This window comes from Daphnia pulex, chromosome 12, assembly GCF_021134715.1.
Source record: "Daphnia pulex isolate KAP4 chromosome 12, ASM2113471v1".
In the NCBI taxonomy this organism is placed as follows: domain Eukaryota; kingdom Metazoa; phylum Arthropoda; class Branchiopoda; order Diplostraca; family Daphniidae; genus Daphnia; species Daphnia pulex.
In genome coordinates, this window is record NC_060028.1 from 6,455,212 (window position 1) to 6,473,243 (window position 18,032).

An 18,032-nucleotide genomic window follows, 5' to 3' on the forward strand; every position below is an offset into this window, starting at 1 on the left:
ATTGCCGCTCTGCCATTGGTCAGCATAGCCTATAACGAGAAGCACACACAAGCACACAGCACACACGGATGGTGCGCGCCTGTGTTTTGATTGCGTCAATGCGCTTCTCTCTCTTTCTCTCCACCATCACCACCCATCCACCCACTTTTTCGACAAAAGAGTCGCGAGGAAATAGGACGACAACATAAAAATGGAGAAACAAAAATAAGAGACGTTGGGAGAGGGAGAGCGTCAACGGCATGCCTCTCTCGACAATCCTAAACAGAAAACTGCAACCAAGTTGATATCAGATGCGACGTGCAACACTGTCGTAATAATAGTGGGCCAGTAGTGATACACTGAGCTACACAGTGACATTCTGCGACAGGTGAGTCAGAAAAACTGAACTATAGAATGAGACTCTGCGTCGGGTTTTATTCCGAAAAACAAGGTCAAAACAAGTCAAGGGAAAGTGGTTAATAATAGTTCAAGAGAAAGGGAAATAGGTAGGTCACAGCAGGTCACAAAAGAGAAAGGCAATTGGATCAACTTTGACCCAGATCAAAATAGAAAGGCGCATCTCAGAATCCTTACAGTGTGTAGGGGAGAATGTGAGATTACATGCGACGACGTACTTCCACTTTCAATGGCTCGTTGGAAAATTTGTTCCACAGTTTTTTTTGCATTCCACATTTACACCCCAGATAGGAATTTCGGTTCCAACGCAAAATCGTCTCAATGGGACGACGGGCGCAGTGTTATCTGTACACTGTATTCCCAAGGAAAGGAAAATGGTTTCAGGACCGGTGACTAACGACGGAATGCTTTGATGATTGAGTTTCCTTTTGGAAGCTTGTCTACTAGAGACTATATACCCGAAGCCAACCTCATTTATTTTACAAGCTGCCGTTCTCGATTTGGTAAAATTTTTGAAAAGAACATAATAGTTTCCATGCTAAAATCTTATTTGCATTTTTTGATAATGTGTTTTCCCTCTACACAGCCAAAATCACCGGTGATACCAGCGCTCCAGCCACCAACTGCGAATATTTTATAACCGCTACAATCGTCATCCTGATTGAAGTTAAATTTGCCTTTCTATCCATCGTCGGGGCCTTTATCTAACCGTGGCAATCAGGGCAGAGGCGAAGGCACATTCTCCAACAATTTGATAACAGAATGGTTTTTTCCTGAGCGGAGGTTTTTTTCTTTTCATTCCGCCCATCCAATTTTCTCAATCAATTTTTAATTAGAAGATTCTTTTGTTTTAAAGGTAATTGGAGGAAATTGGTGATGCTTTCTTCTGAAGAGTCAACGCCCACGCCATGCTGGATGAACGAGGCCAATGAAATCGTTTCGAGGAGGACGACAATGAAGTTTTTCGAGTTGAAGGTAGTGGATCTCATTGAATTATTCGTCTTTCATAATTGATGTTCTGTTTTCTTTTTCAAATTCTAGCGATTTTCAGCCTTCCAGACGAAACTTTTTATTGCTATTACATTTGGCCCCCTGTATGCCTTGATATACTTTGAAATCTTTCCTCTGGGATTTGTACCTTCGCCTTCTGTCTGCCACTACTCGCCATCGAGTTGACCTTCTCCTGATGAAATCTTACTTAAACGGTTTCAATAAATGATAAATTAATGGAGACATTAAAATAAACCAGTGAATTTTTCAAATATGTTATCACGAATATATAATCATGAATGATGAACAAACTGAAACTAGGCTGTTTACGGTCTGTACATTTTTAAACTAAATCAGCTGTAATAGGTATGGAATTACAGACTTTGTGTTACATATAATTCCCAGGTATATAAAACTTGTTCGCAACGGAGTTTACACGGATGTATTACATGTATGTTATCGACATCTTACATATAGTCTGTATTACATGGCTGCTACAGCTTACTTATTTGCGCTCATTATACCGAGCCAAAACAGACATGGGAAACAACCCTGTATCTGGGCTGAAACACAGTCTGTGTTCCCCTTCGGAAACTATATATCTCGATTTCAAGCATTTGGCCGAGTAATAGCATGACATATTACAAATATCCTCCCACAAGTAAACAGTTTACTTGTACACCAATAAATCTGTTTTCCATATAAATTTATTGAGGGACAGAAAGCCCAGAATTTTCTTTTAATAATTTTCTCTTCAATGACAGATAAACATTATTAATTTATAAAATAACTATCAACTCACAAAATCTGTTAAAAATTGTTGAAAAATCTAACAAATTTGAACACAACAACAACATCTATGAGGTTTCATATCCTGAATATTTGGAAAATCCTATTTCTCCCCCTTTGATATAACCAATATAAAAATTCCGGTAACATTTTGACATTTAGTGAGTGAATCTTCAATCTACATTTGAAGTTTATTTTTCCAATTACAAAAGCTTGTTTCCTTTCAAAAGGACAAATCTATCGTTACATCATTTTCAATTAAACCTCAAACCCTCAAATGAACCTATTTACACCGAGTATCTTATTTTCTTCTTTCAACAAAATTTTTTTGCAAAATTCTCAAGGACGCTGAGGATGACACAATCGGCAACGAATGATGGTGGATGTTTGGCGGAAAGGAGTATAAATAGCGATAATAACGCACATTGAAAGGCAGGAAAACCAAGACAGAAACGGAAAAATCGGAGGAAGGGCATCAAAAGTGTCGGGGTCAGTAGCCCATGTTAGTTTTCTTATTGAGAGAACGAAACAGTTGTCGTTATCTGTGCTAATATTTGGAATGTTCATCTAATAGCATTTTTTTCATTAACAAGTGGTATAAACTCACTATACACACACAATTATTCAAATACAGTATTGAAAACATTGTAAATGATAGAAATTTCTTGTTAAAATAACCAGGGTGACATCCCCTAATTGGGATGTTTTATTCTTTTGATGGGATTTTGACACCTGATGGATTAAAATGAATGATTTTGTTAAAAAATGTTAAGAAATTTACATCAATCTTTAATCATTCATTACAAATGAAACGTAAAGAAAAGCAAGCTGAGATGGAGGTATCAAAATCTTCCAGTAAGATTTTTCATTTTTATCCCGAGGCAATGATGCATCATTTTTACATTGGTCGAGAGAAAAAACTTGGCCACTGTTCAAGCTTTGATCCATCATTCATTCAAAAATATTGTCTTACTGACAACTACAATCAGTTCAAATAGTTTGCGGATTTCTTTTTTTTTCAACTGCTACGATTTGATCGACACAAAATCTGTGACCTTTTTGACTCTAACGATCGAGTAACAACTATTTGGCTGTTATATCCATTAAATCCGGTTTAAAGAGATTTTTTGTTCTGATCGTCATTTGAGGGATCGAATTTATCAGTTTGGCAAGACACAATCTGCCAACGGGCATCAGTTTACGCACGAAGTATTATTATAATTAACAAAAAAATATTGAGAGTGCTTTTTACTTGAATGAATAAATTAATTTTTGTTTTTTGTTCTCATGAATAAACTTTGAATATGCCCAAGGCCCCCCCCCAACATTAGCGTACTCGGCAAAACGTTTTAAAATGTGGACAATAATGTGGACACACAATTCCCCAAAAAATTAAAATGCTATTTGAAAAATGGTTGAATAACAGAGCAGTTTTTTTTAGTTCATCATCTAGTGCAATAGGTTGTAGCAGTAATATGTATCCGTTTACAAAAATCATCCAATTTATAATACTCTGGTGGCAAAATATCTTAAAGAACAACAAGTTAATAAAAAATTTCAAAAGACCACCATTCGCTTGTTTTCAACTTAATAAAATATATTAACAACAGCGAAGAGGACGTAAAACCTCGCTTTTTTTACATTTTTTGACATAAAATGCCATCTATAACGTTAGCAAAAGAAATAAAATATGTCTTGTCGTTGTATGTGTCATCGTCGTATTTTCCAAACCTCATTCAAAAATGAAGCAATAAGACTGAATTATAAATCATGCCCTTTGACAGTATAAAAAAGGGTAGCTGGTAGAGGACACTAAAAGTTATTTTTACCCCCATAACATAAAACAATGTTTTATTGTTTTTCCTCACATATTCATAAGATCACTTAGAAAATCTAAATTGCTGGTTTCGTGACTTCTTTCTCTGTAAATTTCATCATTATAGGTGAAAACTTTTACATGTCCATCGTTTTCAGCCACTCCTAACCCTGGCAAAAAGAAAAACCATATTACCCATAGAATTTCATTACAGTTTACATTTTAGAGCTTGATAGAGAATCAGAAATACCGATCAAGAAAACAATTTTAAAAACCTTAATATTATTCATGATTGAGTGCGCAATTGGATTTTTTCTTAAAAACGCTGATTTTCTTCCACAAAAAAGTCTGAATAAAGTATTTATATCTGATTTCTTGATTTCAGACAAAAGACTAGGTAGTACAGCAATGAAAGAGCTCTTCAAAGAAAACTTTCGATCTATTACTGCACAAGTCATTGGCCAGATAGAATACTTTGCATTTGATTTAAAAGGTTTGACTTTAGAGGACTGAATAACACGGAAAAATTACAAGGATGCATTATATTCCATATCTTTGCTAACAATGGTATGCATTACCTAGTTAATACATTTTTATTCTTCTTTATTTATTATCTGATTTGGTTTTTAGGAAACAATGGAGAGCCCATTACTCATGATACTTGGGTACTGTTATTGCTAAAATATGACGATCAAGAAACACAGACTGTTTGGAAAACAAGAACGGATACTCAACCCAAGACCAACTATGGAGTAAAATCAGAACTAGACTCCACCAGTCAATCGTAGAAAATTAGCCAATATGTAAAGAAAGCAGCAAATTTGAACTGCCTCAACTAATGCGCATCACCTGTTAAACGTCAAACTGACAGGACTCGTCTATGTTCTGCATGTGAAAAACTGGTTTACACCAAGACTGTCACACACAAGTAGGTATATGTAAGTGAAAGACAGTCTTCATGAAATGCTTCCAACTGAATTTCAAAAAAATGTGGATTCCTTGTAGAATATAAGTATTAGTATGTAAAGTGTTTTGTGGAAATGTGCCGACGGTGTAAAAATTTATATTTTTTAGACCTTCTTGTTACTATTCTGGAACCAGCAGCGTGTGGTTCTTGCAATTCAATCGGTTCTGTAAGAGTTCTATAGCAGGTCAACTAGAACTATCCGGTTGTATCTAGCTTAGGTAAAAAAACATTCTTCATACATATATTTTCTATTCATTATTTTAATACTAGTTATTATTTTATGGGCAATTTGGCAATTTCGTGTTCACTCGTCAGCGTTCAATTGCATCATATCTGTGGAGCTGTTAGAGAAGCCACTAGTACAGAATACTGTATATTTTTTCTGGTTATACTGGCCAGGATGTTACAATAGCAATAACTACTTTTTTGGGGGAATTTTCTGCTTCTGTGGTTCCATGTTCGACCATTGACATGAACATCCTGGCTCCTCCCAGCGCGGGTGGATCTCTGGGGTTAGGAACGTTTAGATACCATTAAAGCCAACGACAGTCTTTGTTTGGATTTCAAAACTTCTCGATTGTCGGCCAGGTGGAAGGCTAATCAAGCTGTTTGTAGTTCTGATTCGTTGCATGTTATGAAATTCCGTGAAGAGTTTGTGAGAAATACAAATATTCTAACACACACTAATGCTTGTACTGTTCCATGTAATACTCAAACAATAGACGTATTTTAAAAATGAGAATTCATAACTTGATACGCTTTGCGCAAAAAATTGACTATTTTTGAATTCATATTTATATTCCACGTGAAAAGCTGTGAATAATGCATTATTGTTGTTATTTATTTCGGAAGCCTGCATTGGGATGATAAGCATTAGCATTAACTGTATTTTGACTCATCACCTGTTTTAAAAAGACACCAATATCCGATTCACACAATCAGTCTTTATTCTTCTTATTGAGCAGCATACAGAGGCTGTTGCCAGATCTGGCTTTAAGAGCGGCGGCTGTATATTAACAAATGACCACTCCCCTTCCGTTGCCCTTCGTCGCTGCTGGAGGGAAGAAAGCAACATTACGTAATGATTGATTCCCCCCACCGCCTCCTCCGCCGCTTTTGTGACTGGAACCGGAACGTAAACTGTCGGAAGTCGAGGATCGCGTGTGGAGTTAAACTGGTGACTATCAACCGGCAAAACTGGGCGGTCGTGATTGAACGACTCAACATTTATTCAATATTTTATATTTTACCTATTAATATGAAACTGTGTTAAGATCGTCCATCGATCGAATTGAAGCGACCGAACATTCACGTTGTTCTTCTTTCCTCCCCTTTCCTATATTTATATTTTGTTCTCTTTATTTATTTTTTATTTTAGAGAAGAGCGTTGGAACCGATGTCAATTGAACCCCCACGAATAAAAAAGTTTAGAATGGATCGTTTACGTGGTGGACTCAAAGCACCGAAACAAATGAAGTAAATCCGAATGCCAGGTGGCACAACAATACAACAACCACTAGTAGCCGAGCGCTATATAATAAAAATAAAAGTGCTGCCAATACAAGCTCAATGGAAAAGAGCATGGGTGGAAGGAGCCAAAATAAATGAATCAGTTATTGAATTACCTTCTAGCGACTATAGCGACGAACGAAAAAAAACAAACAAACAAACAGTCTCTTGTATAGTTTTCTCTTGTTTTGCTCCATAGCATTTAGCAAGGCTGGCGGCCTGAAGGAAAGGTATTCCAATTTGGTAGACCAGGTTACAGTGTGGATATGGGGTACGGTGTGAGTCCTTAAAGAATTGTGGCCACAGGTGTAATTATGGATCATGTTAAGCTGGGACCACGGCTTGGACAGGATGTAATGTTGCCAAGTCCTGGCGTGAAAAAAAAACATGACGTAGATTTCGTGGTTGGACAAGAGAAAACTGTGTGGCCATCAATCATTTTGTTGTACCTAAGTGTGAATTTAAGTTAGGGTAAGGATAGAATCCATTGCGCGGATTTACCCGCGACACTGGCTACCTGGGGGGTCGACACTGGCTACCCCGACACTGGCTACCCACCACTGGCTACCCATAAGGCCGACACTGGCTACCCCGACACCGGCTACCCGACACTGGCTACCCAAAGATGGTGACACTGGCTACCCCCGATTTGCAACCTCTTAAAAAAAAATTTATAGGCAACAATGGTTTAGCTTGAATTCGAAAAGCAATAAAATCCGTAATGGAACAGATTGAAAAGATTCATTCATTACTAGCGGCTTAATTCTACTTTTAACAGTAAAGTGTGCAACACGGAGATTAACCTGGTGCAATAAACTACCATTATTCCGATTAATATAAATATGAACCCTCAGTATTGGCATTAGACAAAATTTAATCAAAATACAACATAACGATGATTAGCATATCATAGAAACAATCAAATGGAGCTCGCCGAAATTTCGGGTTCCGAAATTGTCTGGCCGATGTTACTTTGAGTGGAAGATTTACTTGACGTGACACGGACTGACTGTACGCTAAAGCCGTTTCAACCAGTTTCTGGTATAGTTTCTCTAATGATGGTTTTTCCGTGTGATCATACTCCACTAACAATCGATTCAATGAAAGGAGCGTCGAAAGGAAATTTACCAGCAATAACATGAAATGGCGCAGTTGACGAGGGAATGTGACGAAAATGTCGAGACAGAATAGTGTGTTTCCCTCCGTCATATCCTTGTCTTCGCTTCTTTTCCGCCGACGCCGATCGTCTTTTTCGAGTGGTAAGGACTGCAAGTATTCAGTCATACGGATGCAAGCGTCTAGTTGATCTTGTGGTTTAATTAAACAAGTGATAGAAATTGGGAGAAAACTCTTAGATCAGGAGCGATTCGGTCTTTATCATCTTCTTTGTCCAATCCTCTTCCCAGACGTTATCCTTGAATGGCCACGTTCAACAGAATGAGTGTGGGTGCCAACCACAAAAAAATTTCGGGATCCAACGTCGTAAACAGCTTGTCAAAAATGGGAATTCTTGTCAGCCGGGTGAACGGCACACAAACGACATTCCAAAGCCAGTGTCGGCGTATCCATTCGTCCTGTTAACAATATTTCAAAAAAATGAAAAATAGATGAACAAAAGAGGGGAAAACACGGACAATTAACCTTCAGGGATGATTCAGCCGGTAGAGTTGGGTGCAGTTGACCTTATTCATTTTGCCAACATCCGTCAGGTAAGGTGTCCGTCAGGTCAAGTCCGTCGAGATTGGCGGCGCAGATGAGACCGATTGTCTTCACTACCGCAGGACTTCCGCCTGCTGCAATTGCTCCAGCGAAAGCGACGAGTTTGCGAAATGAATGTCCAGTTAGAGTCAAGTTGGCGTGTATCTTTTACGCCGAGTCAATCCGGATGTAAAATTCTCCGGTAGAATTTCAGTTAACGACGATCATTTTCGTCCGGAATCAATTCTCTTGCCCTTGATAAATAACCGTTGGTGGCGGTACGTAAACGAGGACTTGTGATGGCACTAGCAAGGCTCTAAATGCGGATTTCGCAGAGGATTAAATGGATGTAATAGGAGCAGGGCGATGATGATCAGGGCCATATCTGAGGGTCCCGAATTTGTTGTCCTCCTGGGAACCCAATCTTTGGTCGGGAATTGCTTCCTCTTGACCACAATCTCTACGAAGGATTAGGAAGAGTGCGCACCGCTTATTGGAGCCTCAACGGCGAATAAGCAGTAGCAGGATCCACTGGCTCCTTGGGAGGAGAGATCCTGCTAGTGATGTTCTTGTCGACCAACGATGGACACCTGAAATGTGAGAAAAAGAGAAAACAACTAAAATAGATTCATTGGCGGGTCACGAAGAGGAAACTCTTACACTATGACCCAGAGGTTATACTCTTGGCCGTCCAATCGGCCAACCCCGCCCGGATCTACACGATCCACACGTACGTTGACGAATTTCAATTCGCTGCGAGACATGAAAGTCTTTGAATCCGACTGAGTGCAGTGGGTGGTGAGCCGATAAATCCGACATCCGTCACCCTTCAGCCGAATCGATTGAACAGTCGTGAATTTTTAAATCTGTAGCTGACGAAAAAGATGGCCAGATCGTCTCACTTGAAGTAGATCTCCTCAATTAAGGCGCGGATCCACAGCCCCTATGGAAACGGCCGGCCACCAGCAGATCCAGTTGCTAAATTCAAAAATAAACAAAAAAAAAGGAAAAGAAAAGAAAAAATATCTTGAACGTTAAATGACGTTACCAGTTCGCTTAACCGAGGCGCGGAATTCTTGTTCGCATGTTCGAATTTGAGTTTGAAGCTTTTTCAGCTGCCTGCGGCTTATATCACCGTTTGGGCTAGGAGAACTCTGAACTTGAATGTAGAAACGCTCGCCGTCGACGCGAACACGTCCAGTCAGCTACGCGTAGCTCTCGTAATGATTAACGGCCAGCGGAAACGAATATACGTATGTGTGTTTCCGGGCCCTCTTCTTCTCGGTTGGTTCGCAAAGGGAAGTCGAACCCAAATGATCCAGCGATTGGCGATTTTTTTCTTGCTTGAAATCGTTGAACTGACTGAGCAGTAAATTCCAATAGGAGGAGCATTAGTACTCTGGAGGAGACAGTGGCTAACGAATCGTGGTGAAGGTGATGGACTTACTCGCCATCGAGTTCAAATGCAACCAATATTCACCGAGTTACATTGTCCCGCGTCTTTTCCACGCAAGATTCTTGCAGGAATTGAGCTTGCGGATCGATTCCGTCAAACGGGCGATGGCTTAACTTTGGGTGGAATGTCACTGCTCACTGCCGTGGTTGCCTTTTGCAATCGCATACTCATATCCAGTTGGCCTTCCCGGATGTAAGGTTTGGTGTTATTGAGGGAACCGGTTTCGTTCCTAGAATCTTTGGAACAACTGGTGTCTCACTTGCTGTTCCCTAGAATCCAGGGTGTGCAAGGGTGTGCAATTCAGCGAAATGGGCTCTCCTATGTGAGACAAATCAAGCAAATGGTTAAATTTCCAATTTTCTAAACGGGTGGACGTAGGAATAAATTCGCCTGTTTGATAGCTAGGTCGTATTCTAATTTAACGCAACATTTTTGTCCAGTGTACGGCTGTACGAGAAGGAGGAGAATAATATCCTAAATGATGTATAAATTTAAAATTTTGTCATTTATAACTAGAAAGCTAAAAAATACGGAGTGTTACTTGATGAATAATCGGACGGGATCCAACAAAAAATGGACTTGCCGCGTAAGACTGTTGTGGCCGGCTAGCAGCGGATAGAAAATAGCGAAGTTCACTGGCCAGTTCTGCAACACATCGACGGTTGGATCATAGGAGTGGTAACAAGCGGGTGGATCAATTGACCTTTTTCCGGAACCCAGCGACGGAAGGATCACAAGAAGGGTTCCCGGAAATCAGCGGCGGTTGGATCATACGGTCGCAGCGCATTGGCTGGAATGGTACACTGGCAAGAGAGCTGGAACTTCCTTGGTGTATAAAAGGACAGTGAAGAGTGAGAAGAACTCATATCATCTCTCAGTTCCAGTCGCATGCAGTCATCTACTTCACCAGTCATCCAGATCGTCCATCATCCGTCGAGTATTCGCCCAGCTTCTGTCCATTATCCGTCGAGCATTCGCCCAGCTTCTGCCCATCATCCTTCAAGCATTCGCCTAGCTTCTGTCCATCATCCGTGTGGATAAAAGCAATGAAGTGGAAATAAGCCGTAGATGGGACACAATGCCAGTCAGCTTGGGAGAGAAGGTTAGATAACAAAAACATTGACCCCGAGTTTAATTTATGAGGAAATTCTTTTATATTTTAACATCTTTTTTACATTTGCTTTATCAATAATAAGGCACTCACAAGAATTTTTAATTTATTTTATCCATTCAACTTTTCTATTATTATATTATATTTCTTATTTTACTTCTTATTTATATTCTTATTTTTCTCATTACATTTTATTCATTGCCTGATGAACTGAACGGACAGGAAACTTTAGCAGTAAAGTGCTTCCTGGATGATAGTGTTGTGGATGAGACCACAAAAGGATACGAGAAGAAATTAATAAATATAATAAGGAAAAGAAGGGGTTCAAACATAATATATTTCCACACACAAATATTGTTAAGGGAACATGTATAGCAAAATTATCAAAACTCCCTCTTAACAGCCCCCTTGGCTCGGCATATCCAAAAGAAGTAGGAGACCCACAGATAAGGAGATGGCTTACTCTCGGGCGTGTCTTAAGTACAAAAGCTAGGACGGCTAAGTTGCTGTGTTATTCACGTGATGATTTCTGTATTTCTCATTGGTTCCAGTATGTTTTCATGCTATTTCTACATTTTGGCGACGTTGTGACTTATAAAAAAATACAATGCGACTGTATCTAACCAAAACCCAAAAAGTCTAGGTATTTAGGGAAATGGCAACAAATAGGTTTTCGGGTATGAAAATAATAAAAAAAGGTTAGCAAGCAAAAAATAGCGTTCCTAAACCAAGAATTTTGATTTCCATAAAAAATTTTAATAAGAAAATTGGTTTTGGTATTTTTCACCAACTTTTCTACTTAACCCAACATTCTGATTAGATTTCATCAACATGGAGATTTATCTCTTCAACAATCATGTTCCTATTTATGGTGTTTTTGACAATGGCGCACAAGTAAAACTTAGCAGAAAAATCCCAAATCCCCCCTTTGAAATTCATATCTTCTTAGGCCAATAGCAATAAAAATCCATGTCACGTGACATCTAATAAGCCAAGTTGTCTGCATGCCAAACCGCTTCAGCCTCTCTACTGTTTTTTACTTTAGACACGCCCTATTAAAGTCCAGCAGACGAATTTGACTGCGCTGCTCCTTTTGTGAGCTCCAAAAGCATTGCTTTGCGTGGCGATATGGTTCTTCGCCCCCATGACGTAAGAAGCGGAGCTATTCAACTTGTTTTAACCTTACAACTAGGCCTACTTGGACTAACTAGCTAACACACTAGCCATGTAAGGCAAAGTCCAGAGCTCACCGAAAGGAGCACCGACGTCTGGGGGTCATGAATGAATACAGTTAAGGAACAGTAATTGCGGGAGATATGATATTCATAACCGTAGTTAAGTTTTATTTTTCAAATAATGTCCACTCCACTTTCGAAACCCTCCTGTTTGGACTTTCTACGTTCACAAAATAATATTTGAACGATGGCCAAATGGCCAAATGGTAACGCACGGCAGAATCACTAAAGTTAGGGACTTTCCCCGCAAATTAATAGATTTTAAGTTTAGAAACATTTGCGCTTACGCCATATGCTTCCATACTAAAGGGTGTGGCACTTAAAAAATTGCCAAAAATCAAAATTTTTTAATTGTTTTATAAAACTTGCTCTTGGGCAAAGTTTCAAATTTTTTTAATGAAACGCTAATTTTTAGCGATTTAAAAAAAAAGCTGGTTAACTTTCGTGGTACAGGGGCGAAATCCTTGCCCGAGATAATGCAGAAATGGATCAAAATGCATGTATGATTATTTTATTGAAATTGAATTCAAGTTAAAATTCAATACACAAGTGATCGGCAAACATTCCAAGGAACTAACGAATAAAGCACCAACATTGGCACAAAAGTGCTTAGCTATTTAGAAAGACTGCATATGAAAAAAAAATAAAATTTCCGATAACACAGATTTAGGATAATTAAAAATAAAAAAAAAAAAAAAAGAACATATAGAAGGCGGTACTGCATGCAGTTCCGCAGTCAATTAGCTCATAGTCTACGATGAGAAAATAGTGCTTGTCGTTTTCCAAAGTACCCAAACAAAAAATAAATGACTGACTCAAATGTTTTGGTTACTCATCTACAAACTTTTCCAAATCTGAATTTTCCTACAATGGAAAATTCAAAGAATAATTAAATAAATTACTACAGTAGTAATTTGTATAAAAAGGAAATACCTTTAAAACAATAACTAGTTTTTAGTTATTCCTAGTGTTTTCGCAATGTGAATCCGAATAATGATCTTAGCACACAACTTTAGATATATCAGGAAAGCTTTAAAAAGAAGAAATAAGTGGCGGTGTCCAAGTGATAATTTTACATTTGTTAACTTGATTTTGTCGTCCGCTGTTTCTGGAATTTCTAAATTCTCATAGTGAGCAAGTCGTTCAACCTATTTTGAATATTTCGAAATGAAAGTTGACACATTGGGGGAAACTGGATATTGGTGTTTAAAATCATTGATGATATATTTAAAAAAAAGTTCAGTTACAGTATTTTAAGACGTTCATTCAAAAATGCCTACCAAAGCTCCGTGATAGAAATTCTTTAATCTGGGATATTGAAGAAAAATGGCTGTCGGCGTCCTGAGTGCGTTGATTACTTCGAACTTTCAGAGTTGAAATGTACTGTTCACGAGATCAATAATTTATTTCTTGTTCTCAGCGAAAACTTTACAAATTTGCAACCAAGCAACCTGTTTAAGAGTTTTAAATGAATACACAGTGTAATAAAAGAACAATATTGAATTACATACCTCGTCTTTCGATTTAGTAACATAACCTTCATCTAAAGAAATTGCAGCTTCTACCACTTATTTCTTCTGCAGTGTTTTCCGTTAACCCTTCACGATTGTATCTTTTCCCTAACTTCTTTTTCTTTTCCGTTCACTGTCTGATAAAGCTGCATTTCTCATCCGCTTCAAGTGTTGGTCAAGAAAAGCGTTTGTGGTCGCACTGTTGTAAATATAAGCATGTGATGGTAGTCAAGCCCGAGTAAGTCCCATTTGAGGAAATGCCTTAACGATCGCTTTGGCCAACTTCTCCTTTGTGCTGGATTTTGGATAGTAGTTGCCTATTGCTTTCACAACATGACCCATTGAAACAATTTTGATGATATGGTTCCTGTCTTTATCATTGACGGGAATTTCAGGATTGCCATATTTTTGCACAAGCCTCGCACCAGATTCGTGAAGACTTAACAGGGATAGGATGTTGAAATTCAAATCCTACAAATAAAGTGGATTAAGTTGGTATTAGAATAATAATAATAAATATAATGTTGCATACCGCCTCTGCTACGCTGGTCGATGAAGAGGATTGGTGTGACGTTATGAAAAAATCAAAACTTTCCTGTGGAATAAAATCTTCAGTTTGGATATTTGTTGATGTTCCTGGAATACTCTTGACAAAACCACGTCCTTCCATTACATCTTCAGCAGAAAAAGTTAAAATTGCTTCGCTACTGATTGCCACTTAACCAAGACTGGTTTCTGACGATGGTTTCATACCAGCATCGGAAATACCGGAGATGTAACGAATTAACTTAATTTTTTGCTCCAAGAATATTCCCAGTTTTTCTAGATGACCATCATCTAGCAAAGTAAATACATCTTCGTCTATGTCATTTTCTGCAAAAAATAATAATTTAGGCAAGAGTTAATTTACAATTATATACGGAACCGTTCTGTGAGTATTTTTGAACTGCTAAGACAATCAACACATTTGGCTGATAGATACAATCGTCACTTTTTTTGGTCTAAACGATGTGGCGAGGACATGCAAATGCCACATTAGAATATTAGTTGAAATTTTTCAAAATCCAAAGAGGTTCGCACTCGGCAATAGAGTCCATTGAGGTGACATGACTCAGCTGTCATCTCAACTTCAAACGAATGAAAATGTTCGTAGAAACATATCGAGTTAAACTTTTTTTATACAAACCATATCTCAGAATCCAATACCAAAATCTTTTTAATGATCGAAAATTCAGGAAGAGCAGTTTTGGTTTTTCATGAGAAAAACTGCGGAGAATTACTGAGTTTTCTCTGTATTCCATCCCATTTACTCTGGCCCAAGGACAAATTTTACGACATCGCAAGATATTAAAATTGTTTCGTCATCTACGTACCAATAATCTCCCTACACAGTTTTGTTTTCAATTGTCCAAGTGTTTTTTTTTGTATTTAAAAGATCTTTGTCTAGAATTTAATTGAAGTTTACCATCTGTAATGGGTTAGCAACAGACAAGGTGATATTTTAAAATTTAAATTAGCTTGAGCAAGCCTTTTTGCAAAATTGTGGTACGCTTCGTAACGCATACACCAGGATCTCATGGGTGGTCCCTGTTCTCTGATTATCTTTCCGTTATGCACCATATGATGCATTTTGTTTATCACTTGAACATCGTCGGGGAATGCCAGACGAAATTCTTCAGAATAATGAGATACAAGCATTTCTAAAATTACTGTGTGCTCCCTCATTAAACAGGTAAAAATCTGATAACAATAATGTTTCTCAACGTTAAAAAAATGGCAAAGATTATGTTTTCCTTCGGGAACTTTTTCACCCTGAACAGCGGATAAATATTCAAAAGGCAGAAATTTTGCCCAACTCTCTGGTGTGTTGAATTGATGTCTGCACGCTAGATCATCAAGACAAAGACGACAAAATTTTTTAGCTGAGGAACTCATAAATCTGCTTAATTCGTGAGCACATTTCTTTTCTTGACATATGGACACTAGAGTTCCTCGAATACGGAAATGGGGTAAATCAGAGACGTCCAAAAGCATCCATCGTCCTATTCCAAGTCATGCAATTCCAGCAAAAACTCATGCAAAACAAATCCAAAATTATCCTTATCAACATCCATTGCCTTGCAATATGCTATATGCAATGCTATATAGCGAAAGGATGTATGTGAGCTAGTTGTGACAGCAAATAAGGTGGCAAGTTTAGAATAGAGAAGAAAAACATCACTAGTTGGTGGATTTTTGTTTTAGAATCAAGCGGGTTAAACACCTCTAGATCATCATTAAAAATTTGAATTCGAAGTGCACGTGGAAATTTTTTAAAAGCAGATGATTCCGATAATGGGCAGTATCAATATGACTGCGCATTTTTCCGTCAGTGCTAGGCTTTAAAGAGAACTACATCGTACGAAAATTAGGATTAGGAAAAAACGTCGACAACGTTTGTCTAATTGGAATATATTGAAAATATGGAATGAGTCTTTGATGTAAGAAACTACTCTGAAAATGATTAGCCCATCTACTTCTTTGCAATGACAACAGCTGCCTTGGAGACTTATAACCAAAGTTTTTTACATAAAACGCAGTTCTGTTGGTTTTTGAGTTTATATTCAAGAAGGCATGCTGTAACAAACACGACACATCAGGAAGATTACTAGTTCCATCAAGAATTTTAGCCATTTCACTCGAAATAAAATTTAAAGACGTGTTGGGGACCTTGTGTTTAGTCCTTAAAGCAAAAACCATCTTACCCAATTGAAGTTCCCGTTTGTCAACTTCATCTTTCTCCTCAATTGGGTAACAAATTGAGACGTGATCCAGACCATTAATTACTTCACTGTCCTCTTTCAAAATTACTCACAACAAATTTGGAGTTCGTGGCACATCATGCTGAAAATGTACCAGCTCACAATTCATCAAATGATAGCGAAAACTATAAAAAGTTTGCAATTATTTTGCCCAAAACGTAAAGGGGTGATTACAGCATTACTATTCTTGTAAACATGCACATTTTTCAAGTGTACTACTAATTTGCTGTATAGACCTGGAACGATAGACTTACACAAAAAACAAGGAAAATTTCTTCTTGTGGTAAAAATTTTACGAGAAATGATTCAATCTAAACTATACTAGCCAGAAATATCCCTACTTACACAAAGTTTAGGTTTTTAAATGTTAAAGCAGTGCAGTAGGGTAGACTGGAGTATGCCGGGAAACCGGGGAAAGAGGGACAGTAGGGGGAAAATAGTAGATTTTAATAAAATTTGTAGTATGTTATTTAGATACATGTCATCTATTTTGGCATAAAATTTGAAAAAAAATTAAAAAATGGGTTTTTTTAAGTTACCCCATAAGAATTCACAATTCAACAATGACAGCTGCTCCATGGCTACATCTGTTAAAACGTATTATCTCATAGATGCGGTTATGAACGTAGATATTGATGGTGGACGTCAAATTACTGAATATATGACTTAAGTAGCCGATTGTTACTCAGCACTTCTAAGAGACGGTAATTTACCATTAAAATTTAGATTGTGTGATGTGTGCATAATAAAAAATTTTCTAACAATGTAGTTCATCATTGAAGAAGACTATACGTTGCCAAAATTTGTATCCATAAAAGTACTGTGATGTTGTTCATGAAGAAAGTTATCAAAAGTTAAGCTGATTTCTTGTGGATGCAAGAGGAAAATAAAAAATTCTAAGGTGACGAATCTAAGAATCCTGCAATTGAAATCCATGTATAAAAGTCTATATCAGGGATAACACAGTTGGTTGGGCGATGTTCATCCCACCAAAATTCATTGATCATTTCTATCAGGAATACGAAGACTATTAAATCCTTTCTTTAGTGATGATACATCTTATTTTAATTGTATATTATACGTGACAAGAATAAAAAATGGTTTTTGTGAAATCAAGGTGGATCAATGTTTTCCTCTTTCAACAACAGAAACTTTAAACTGTACTTTAAACAAAATTTGCTTTTTCCATAACTCATCACTTGTACCTTGATTAGTACATTCTCTTAAAGGTATGTCAGTTAAATACTACTGGTGGGTACGAAGGCGCTTAGTACTGGCTTCGTAAGTGTGTTACAAATTATTCTTAGTATCATCGACACACACAGCGATAAACAAATATTTGGAGGGAGGCAGGATATTAAAATATGTTCGGTTCAACAGCAATTCTTCGCAAATGGCACCATTCTTAGCACCGGAATCCACCATAGCCCTCAGATCACCGATCCGAAACACGTCTGCATTGATATGGATTTTTAGATTCAGCTATCACGGGGACGATCACATTCATTCCCGGCCTTGCTCCGTTAGACCGGAGTTCCCGTTTCCCGCAGCTGTCAAAGACTTAGGCCAACGAGGGTATGGCAATGGGCAGTCGCGCGAGATATGGCCAAGATTGCCACAGTTATAACACTGAACTACATCTCTCAGAAGGAGGGAGTCGAAGGTTACTTGTTTTGTGTGTTTTTGTGTCGAATCAAAAGTGGTTCAAGGTTCAGCATCTTCTCTTTCTACTGGCAAACGTTGTGAAAAGCGT

The 18,032-nt window shown here is 38.0% G+C and overlaps 1 long non-coding RNA gene across 1 annotated transcript; it reads right to left on the minus strand.

Annotated features, from left to right (window-relative positions):
- Nucleotides 1-12,998: 12,998 nt before the first annotated feature.
- On the minus strand, nucleotides 12,999-13,940 carry LOC124209853. The gene is made up of 3 exons (XR_006881086.1): nucleotides 13,479-13,940; nucleotides 13,248-13,418; nucleotides 12,999-13,115 (listed from the first exon to the last, which is right to left on the minus strand). It is a non-coding gene; the product is annotated as an uncharacterized LOC124209853 (long non-coding RNA).
- Nucleotides 13,941-18,032: the final 4,092 nt, after the last annotated feature.